Here is a 7498-nt window from a genome sequence, read left to right as displayed (position 1 = left end):
AGTTTGAAGAGAGGTTTCATCCATCCCGTTTACAGTACTTGTATTTCTCTCAGCAGGTGGCACAGTTTTGTTTCTTGAGCACTACTTTTGAAACCTTTAGTGACATTAATAAAGTGTACAGGCATAATGGGTTATGAGGAGGTTATAATGCATTGTAAGACTTATACTGAGCTTGGGTATGTCTTGATATCATCTTATATTGATACTGACTGGATAAAAGCCCTTAGTTAAAAATGTCAGTTAAAAATGTCCTACGTTGAGAGACATAACATTTATTTATAAGCCTTATTATAAGACATGATACATAATCATATATGCTTATAACAAGTTATGAAGCATTATACTGGCAGGCTATAAGTGTTACCAAATGATCAATCGCAATGTTTTATTTCACACGGTGGCTTTCATAAACATACAGTAAATACTTGTTGTGGAATGATCATCATATAGACCAGACCACATACACCAAACACAAACACAGACCAATGAACAAAATATCCAGCCTGTTTCTGATTTCATGGATCTGTAAGCAGTATTCACTGCTTCAAATCTGGAAGCACGAACAGCATGTAGCCCTTAATTGGTTTCAACACCTTTATAAGTCAAAGACGTTCAAGACCGGCAATCACGTTAAATAGTCAAATTTATCTAAAAAGTCAATTGGAAAGTGAAAAACACTTCTTTTGGAATGTATTATGCTGTGGAATGTCAGAGTAAATTAAATTCCCCTCTGCACACTGAAGCATCAATTTCCTTATGGTAATTATCTGCTGGAATGAATGTGTTACTAGAAGGAGTCAGGCATGCTTGACATTTAGCCTCTGTATGGAGAAACGAAGACAAAAAAAATAAGATGAGGAAGAGAAATTAATCTACTGGCTAGGCAGGCATTGGAAGATCCTGAAGGATAGTGGGTGATTTAGTCATTGTGTTAGTAAACTCTGCTTTGAAAAGGGGACCAATAATGAGATGCAGTCCATTGGCAATCTTGTGGGAAAGGGAGGGTGTTTTTAGGGGGAGGTAGCTAAAGCAAAACTATCAATACGCTCCTTGGCAATGAAGAGGCATGATGATAATAAATACAAAAATCTCAGTTTATATTTTTTATTATCTCAGTAAACAATGTGCACAGCCCCCGAAGCATACATGTATGTCTGCAGTATGCCTGTGTATCTGAAGCCTTAGGAAAGTTATAGAGAATCTGCTGCTAAACTGCTACCCTGGCAATTAGTAACAAACTACACAGTAAAGAACAGGATGAGTCTAAACGGACTTTTATTTATTTTTTAATTAATTCATAGGAGTGAAATTGTGATTGTCAAGCAGTTCTATCAAAGACAAGTAAGAAAGTTTCTGATACCTGTGACATTGAGCTAATAGTCAGAGACACCTTTTTGTGACAATGACGATAGGAGTTGGCAAAGACACAGATCTGGGACCAGGCTAGTCAGAGACGTCTTGTTTCCTCAGTCAGAGACAGGAACAGAGCAGAACCATGCATATTGATGGTCATTAGCACATGCCAATCACTGAATGTCGAGAAGAGAGGTCCACACCCACACTCTCAGAAAAAAGGGCAAGGTTAGCATACAGTATTGTTCCCTGGGGTAAAAAATATGAAAATACACATAATGTACCTTCAGAGGTACACATATGATCTCACATGGTACTGTTTGGTACCTTTTGGGGTACATGTGTAGATTATCTAGTATAATGGTACATTTTTGCACCCAATATTTTGAAAATAGAGGTATAATAATTGAAGGTATGGCTTAGTGGGGGTGTGGCTTTAAGTTAGTTATTTTTGTGTTTTACCAGTTTAAGTGATCTGTGGTTATTGTAATTATGCCATTCAGAAGTGGAATGGCGGAAAGACGTGTACACGTGAAGGACTTGGCGTAGAGAAGAGGTACATTTCTACCACAAAAAAAACAAATGGCTTTGTAACTGTACCCTAAAAGAGCACATTTTTACCTTTTGGCTATTTTAAAGTACGAACTGCAAGGGTACGATTATGTACCTATAACTAATGGTACAATGGACGCACCTTACAGGGTACCACTACAGTGACAAACATTTGTACTCCTTTAAAGTACAATTCATTAGGGAGTGAATGTTATTTATAATAAGGGCTACATGGAAAAAATCGGGCCTCTCTGAAAAGAAAATGGATGTTCCTCCATTCAGCAAAATATATTTAACCTAAACCCTCGCTGAACCATTTACCCTTACTTCTTGGACAGACCAGAGCCGTAGATATGCAGTTTTAGAAACTGTTCTTTGTCCTGTAAGTATTACATGGCAACGCAGAAATTTTGATAGGGCACAAGGCTGCAAGGCCAAATGGCTGTGGGTTTGCAGACTACCGTTGATAAGAGTACTTTTTGCACCAAAGTACGTTCATCTCTAGGAGACAGAACGCGTCTCCTTCCTGAGCGTTAGGACCATTGCGTGGTCCCATGGTGTTTATACTTGCATACTATTGTTTGTACAGATGAACGTGGTAACTTCAGGCATTTGGAAATTGCGCCCAAGGATGAACCAGACTTGTGGAGGTTTACAATTTTCTTTCTGAGGTCTTGGCTGATTTCTTTTGATTTTCCCATGATGTCAAGCAAAGAGGCACTGAGTTTGAAGGTAGACCTTGAAATACATCCACAGGTACACCTCCAATTGAATTAAATTATGTCAATTAGCCTATCTGAAGCTTATAAAGCCATGACATAATTTTCTGGAATTTTCCAAGCTGTTTAAACGCATAGTCAACTTAGTGTGTGTAAACTTCTGACCCACTGGAGTTGTGATACAGGGGAATTATAAGTGAAATAATCTGTCTGTAAACAATTGTTGGAAAAATTACTTGTGTCATGCACAAAGTAGATGTCCTAACCAACTTGCCAAAACTACAGTTTGTTAACAAGAAATTTGTGGAGTGGTTGAAAAACTAGTTTTAATGACTCCAACCTAAGTGTATGTAATCTTCCGACTTCAACTGTTTATATCGATGCAGTCACGTATTAATCATTACCTCATATCAGTCTCATTCTGAACATTGCAGACTTCTTGAATCTGCACAAACCGAGTCTTACTGATCATTCCGTACCACACAAATTGATTTGATTATTTATTTACTAACAAACAAAACGATAACACAGGATACATACACACACAGTATAGGTTATTGACTAACATAATATGACACTTGTTACAAATGATGTAGAGTTAAAGAGATAGAGAGAACGCGAGAGAGAAAGAGAAGCAACACTTGGATCCATTTGGGAAGTACGTTTACAGTAATCATAATAGCTTGCCCCGAAAGTAATGCATATATTTACGCATTGAAGGTCTTTGTTGTGTATCTCTGTTGGATCCGGGCCTTCGTGAAAAGGGTTCCGCTTCGTAAGAAGGGTTTCGATTGGGCCTTCTCCTTCATTCTTCAGTATAAGGCTCTGATTGTCCAAAAGAGGTCACAGTGTCCCTCTTCTTAGTTGTCTGTGTTTACTTTCAGTGGTCTTCTGAGGATAGCTAATCAGCTGTGTCGATGATCCCCAGAGTGGTGATGAAAGCAGTGTAGGTGACGATAATTTGAAGAGAATAACTGGATGGTCCTACTTAAATTCACTTTCTTAGATACAGTTACTCAACTGTAACCTTGATTGTTAGAGGCTCCTTTGTCTTCTTCAACCTCGTGTTGATATTCAGGGTCATGACCAATGTAGATCTAGCTGGAGCTGGTGGTCCTTCTAGTCTGGTATGTTAATTCTTAAATCAATCTTTTATACCCTTGGGTACAAATAGGCATTTCCGTCATACTGACACACTCTGAGCTCCCTCGGGCGTGGCTAGTTACGAGGCAAAGTATCATCACTTCTATGATCTCGTTAGAGAACTAACATCACAATCCTATTGTCACAAAAATATTCTCTTCATCCATTTTATACACAATGTAAAGGATGTAAACCTGATATACACAATGTAAAAGCTCTTCAAGTTACAATATTTTCGTTATAACGTCTTAATACCATTTTTTACGACGTCAGAAAATAGACATTAATTTCCCATATTCCATCTCTCATCATTCCCAACATTCGGATATTGAAATATATTGTCCCAGTGTTCATTGTTGGATTTTAAGAGTTTTTGGGCAGAAAAATATTCTGTAACAAAGAGAAATTCCATTCACCCATTCTAGACACCAACAGGAGTAGTCTGCTGCCTACAATTTACAATCAAACGTGATAAAACCCTCACATCAATCCCTCCCCTATGCGGGTGAGAGGGCTCAGTAGACACTGATCCACTGTAACCTGATCTTTGGATCCTCACAGGAGAGTCATGACAATCTTGAAGCATGGATTCTGATTGGTCATACTAGTATTGAATAGACCTTAGCACAGGTACTTCCTGTTTGAGTTTCTGCCAATAGGAAAGGAGGAGAATTAGATTTGCAGAAGGGATGGCAGGGGAGGGCCTTGTAGACATTTCGAAAAGTTGAGTAGCAGTGGTACAATGATTTCCCAATGCGAGTACTACAGTCAATGTGTTGGTAGCGTTTTCCTCAGTTTTGCTTTGTTTTTATGCAAACTGGTTTCCAGTCCAGTTTAGTTCTTTGAGGGCCATTGTGGTTTTGGCTTGAGGGGGAATATACATGGTTGTAACTATAACCAAAGATAATTATCGGTCGGCATTTGATTGTGAGGTATTCTAGGTCGGGTGAACAAAAGGACTTGAGTTTCTGTATGTTATCACAATCATACCATGAGTAGTTAATCATGAAACATACACCCCTGCCTTTCTTCTTCCCAGAGAGTTCTTTATTCCTGTCTGCGCTATGTACTGAGAACCCAGCTGGCTGTATGGATGGGGACACTATATCCCGAGAGAGCCATGTTTCTGTGAAACAGAGTATGTTACAATCCCTGAATTCTCTCTGGAAGGAGATCCTCGCCCTGAGCTCGTCTATGTTATTATCCAGAGACTGAACATTAGCAAGTAATCTACTCGGAAGCGGTGGGTGGTGTGCACACTCCTGAGTCAGACTAGAAGTCCACTCTGACTAGCTCTTCTTCGCCGGCGGTGTTTTGGAGCAGTCTCTGGAATACGTTAAATTGCCCTGGAGGGTACGAACAAAGGATCCAATTCGGGAAAGTCTTATTCCTGGTGGTAATGCTGGTGAGTTACCACTACTCTGATTTCCAAAAGTTCTTTCCGGCTGTATGTAATAACACAAAACATTTTCTGGGCAAGAAGATGAAGAAATAACACACACAAAGAACTAGTCCAACGTGTCTTAGGAGCTAGAAGCAGAGTTTCCCTATCTGTCGGCGCCATCTTACTATCTTAAAATACCCCACCAGACACGCCACTATGGGTTTCTTCACTGTACCCAAACCAAAAACGGATTTAATGTGTTTAGGGCCATGTTTAGGTCCCTTCCCATTTTTAAACATTTTGTTATGTCACAGCCTTATTCTAAAATGGATTCAATAAAAAATGTCCACACAAAGAAAGATATTTTTGCAAATGTATTAAAAATAAAAACAGAAATACCTTATTAACGTTAGTATTCAGACCCTTTACTATGAGACTCACAATTGAGCTCAGGTGCATCCTGTTTCCATTGATCATCCTTGAGATGTTTCTACAACTTGATTGGAGTCCACCTGTGGTAAATTAAATTGACTGGACATGATTTGGAAAGGCACACACCTGTCTATATAAGGTTCCACAGTTGACAGTGCATGTCAGAGCAAAAACCAAGCCACGAGGTTGAAGGAGCGCTCCGATACAGGATTGTGTCGAGGCACAGATCTGGGTAAGGGTACCAAAATATTTCTGCAGCATTGAAGGTTCCCAAGAACACAGGGGCCTCCATCATTTATAAATGTAAGAAGTTTGAAACAACCAAGACTCCTACAGCTGGCCACCCGGCCAAACTGAGCAATCGGGGGAGAAGGGCCTTGGTCAGGGAGGTGACCAAGAACCCAATGGTCACCCTGACAGAGCTCTAGAGTTCCTCTGTGGAGATGGGAGAACTTTCCAGAAGGACAACCATCTCTGCAGCACTTCACCAATCAGGCCTTTATAGTAGTGGCCAGATGGAAGCCACTTCTCAGTAAAAGGCATCCTGAGAATCCAGCTACACAGCCCGCTTGGAGTTGGCCAAAAGGCACCTAAAGGACTCTCAGACCATGAGGAACAAGATTCTCTGGTCTGATGAAACCAAGATTGAACTCTTTGACCTCAATGCCAAGCGTCACGTTTGGAGGAAACCTGGCACCATCCCTACAGTTAAGCATGGTGGTGGCAGCATCATGCTGTGGGGATGTTTTTCAGCTGCAGGGTCTGAGAGACTAGTTAGGATCGAGGGAAAGATGAACAGAGCAAAGTACAGCGAGATCCTTGATGAAACATTCTGCAGAGCGCTCAGGACCTCAGACTGGGGCGAAGGTTCACCTTCCAACAGGACAACAACTCTAAGCACACAGCCAAGACAATGCAGGAGTGGCTTCAGGACAAGTCCATGAATGTCCTTGAGTGGCCAAGCCAGAGTTCGGACTTGAACCCGATCAAACATCTCTGGAGAGACCTGAAAATAGCTGTGCAGCGGCGTGCCCCATCCAAACTGACAGAGCTTGAGAGGATGTGCAGAGAAGAATGGGGTAAATTCCCCAAATACTGTACAGGTGTGCCAAGCTTGTACCATCATACCCAAGAAGACTCGAGGCTGTAATCGCTGCCAAATGTACTTCAACAAAGAGTAAAGGTTCTGAATACTTATGTAAATGTGATATTTCAGTTTTTCAATTTTTTATACATTTGCAAACATTTCTAATTACTTGTTTTTGATTTGTCATTATGGGTTATTTTGAGTAGATTGATGAGGGGAAATAAACAATGTAATCAATTTTAGAATAAGGCTGTAACGTAACAAAATGTGGAAAAAAGGACTCTGAACACTTTCCAAAAATGCACTGTATTTTATGTTTTGTGTGGACTCCATGCTGCGGCATGTGCAATAGCTAATGGGGATCCTAATAAACTAAACGTTATATGTTCCATCTATCTGTCATCTTCATTCCATGCCTATTCTAGTCAATAAAAAATCCTTAAAATATAAGAGAAAAACTAACAATGATCAAGCATATACAGATAAATGATATGATAAAAGATTCAAGTATGTAGGACTCCAGGAGCTGTATGACAGCTGCATGTAAAGGAAAGCAAACACAAAACTACTCATGGTATGACACTATTCACATTTGAACCTTATCAACTCCCTCTCTCTGTGGAAGGAGAGAGTGAAAACATTTCCATTTCAGCCCCAACTGTTTCAAACACATGAGGTTTGACACCAGAGGTGTCAGCAGTCAGGCTGTTGAACCATCAGGGAGGAAATCCTTCAATCGGTCCAGAGGCCCTACAGGTAGTGAAAGCTAATGTGAATTGAAAAGGTCTTACACCCACTAGCTAAACGATTATTGTATCCTCGTGAACT

The sequence above is a fragment of the Oncorhynchus tshawytscha genome, linkage group LG01, assembly GCF_018296145.1.
Source record: "Oncorhynchus tshawytscha isolate Ot180627B linkage group LG01, Otsh_v2.0, whole genome shotgun sequence".
Lineage (NCBI taxonomy): Eukaryota > Metazoa > Chordata > Actinopteri > Salmoniformes > Salmonidae > Oncorhynchus > Oncorhynchus tshawytscha.
This window is presented reverse-complemented; position numbering follows the sequence as displayed.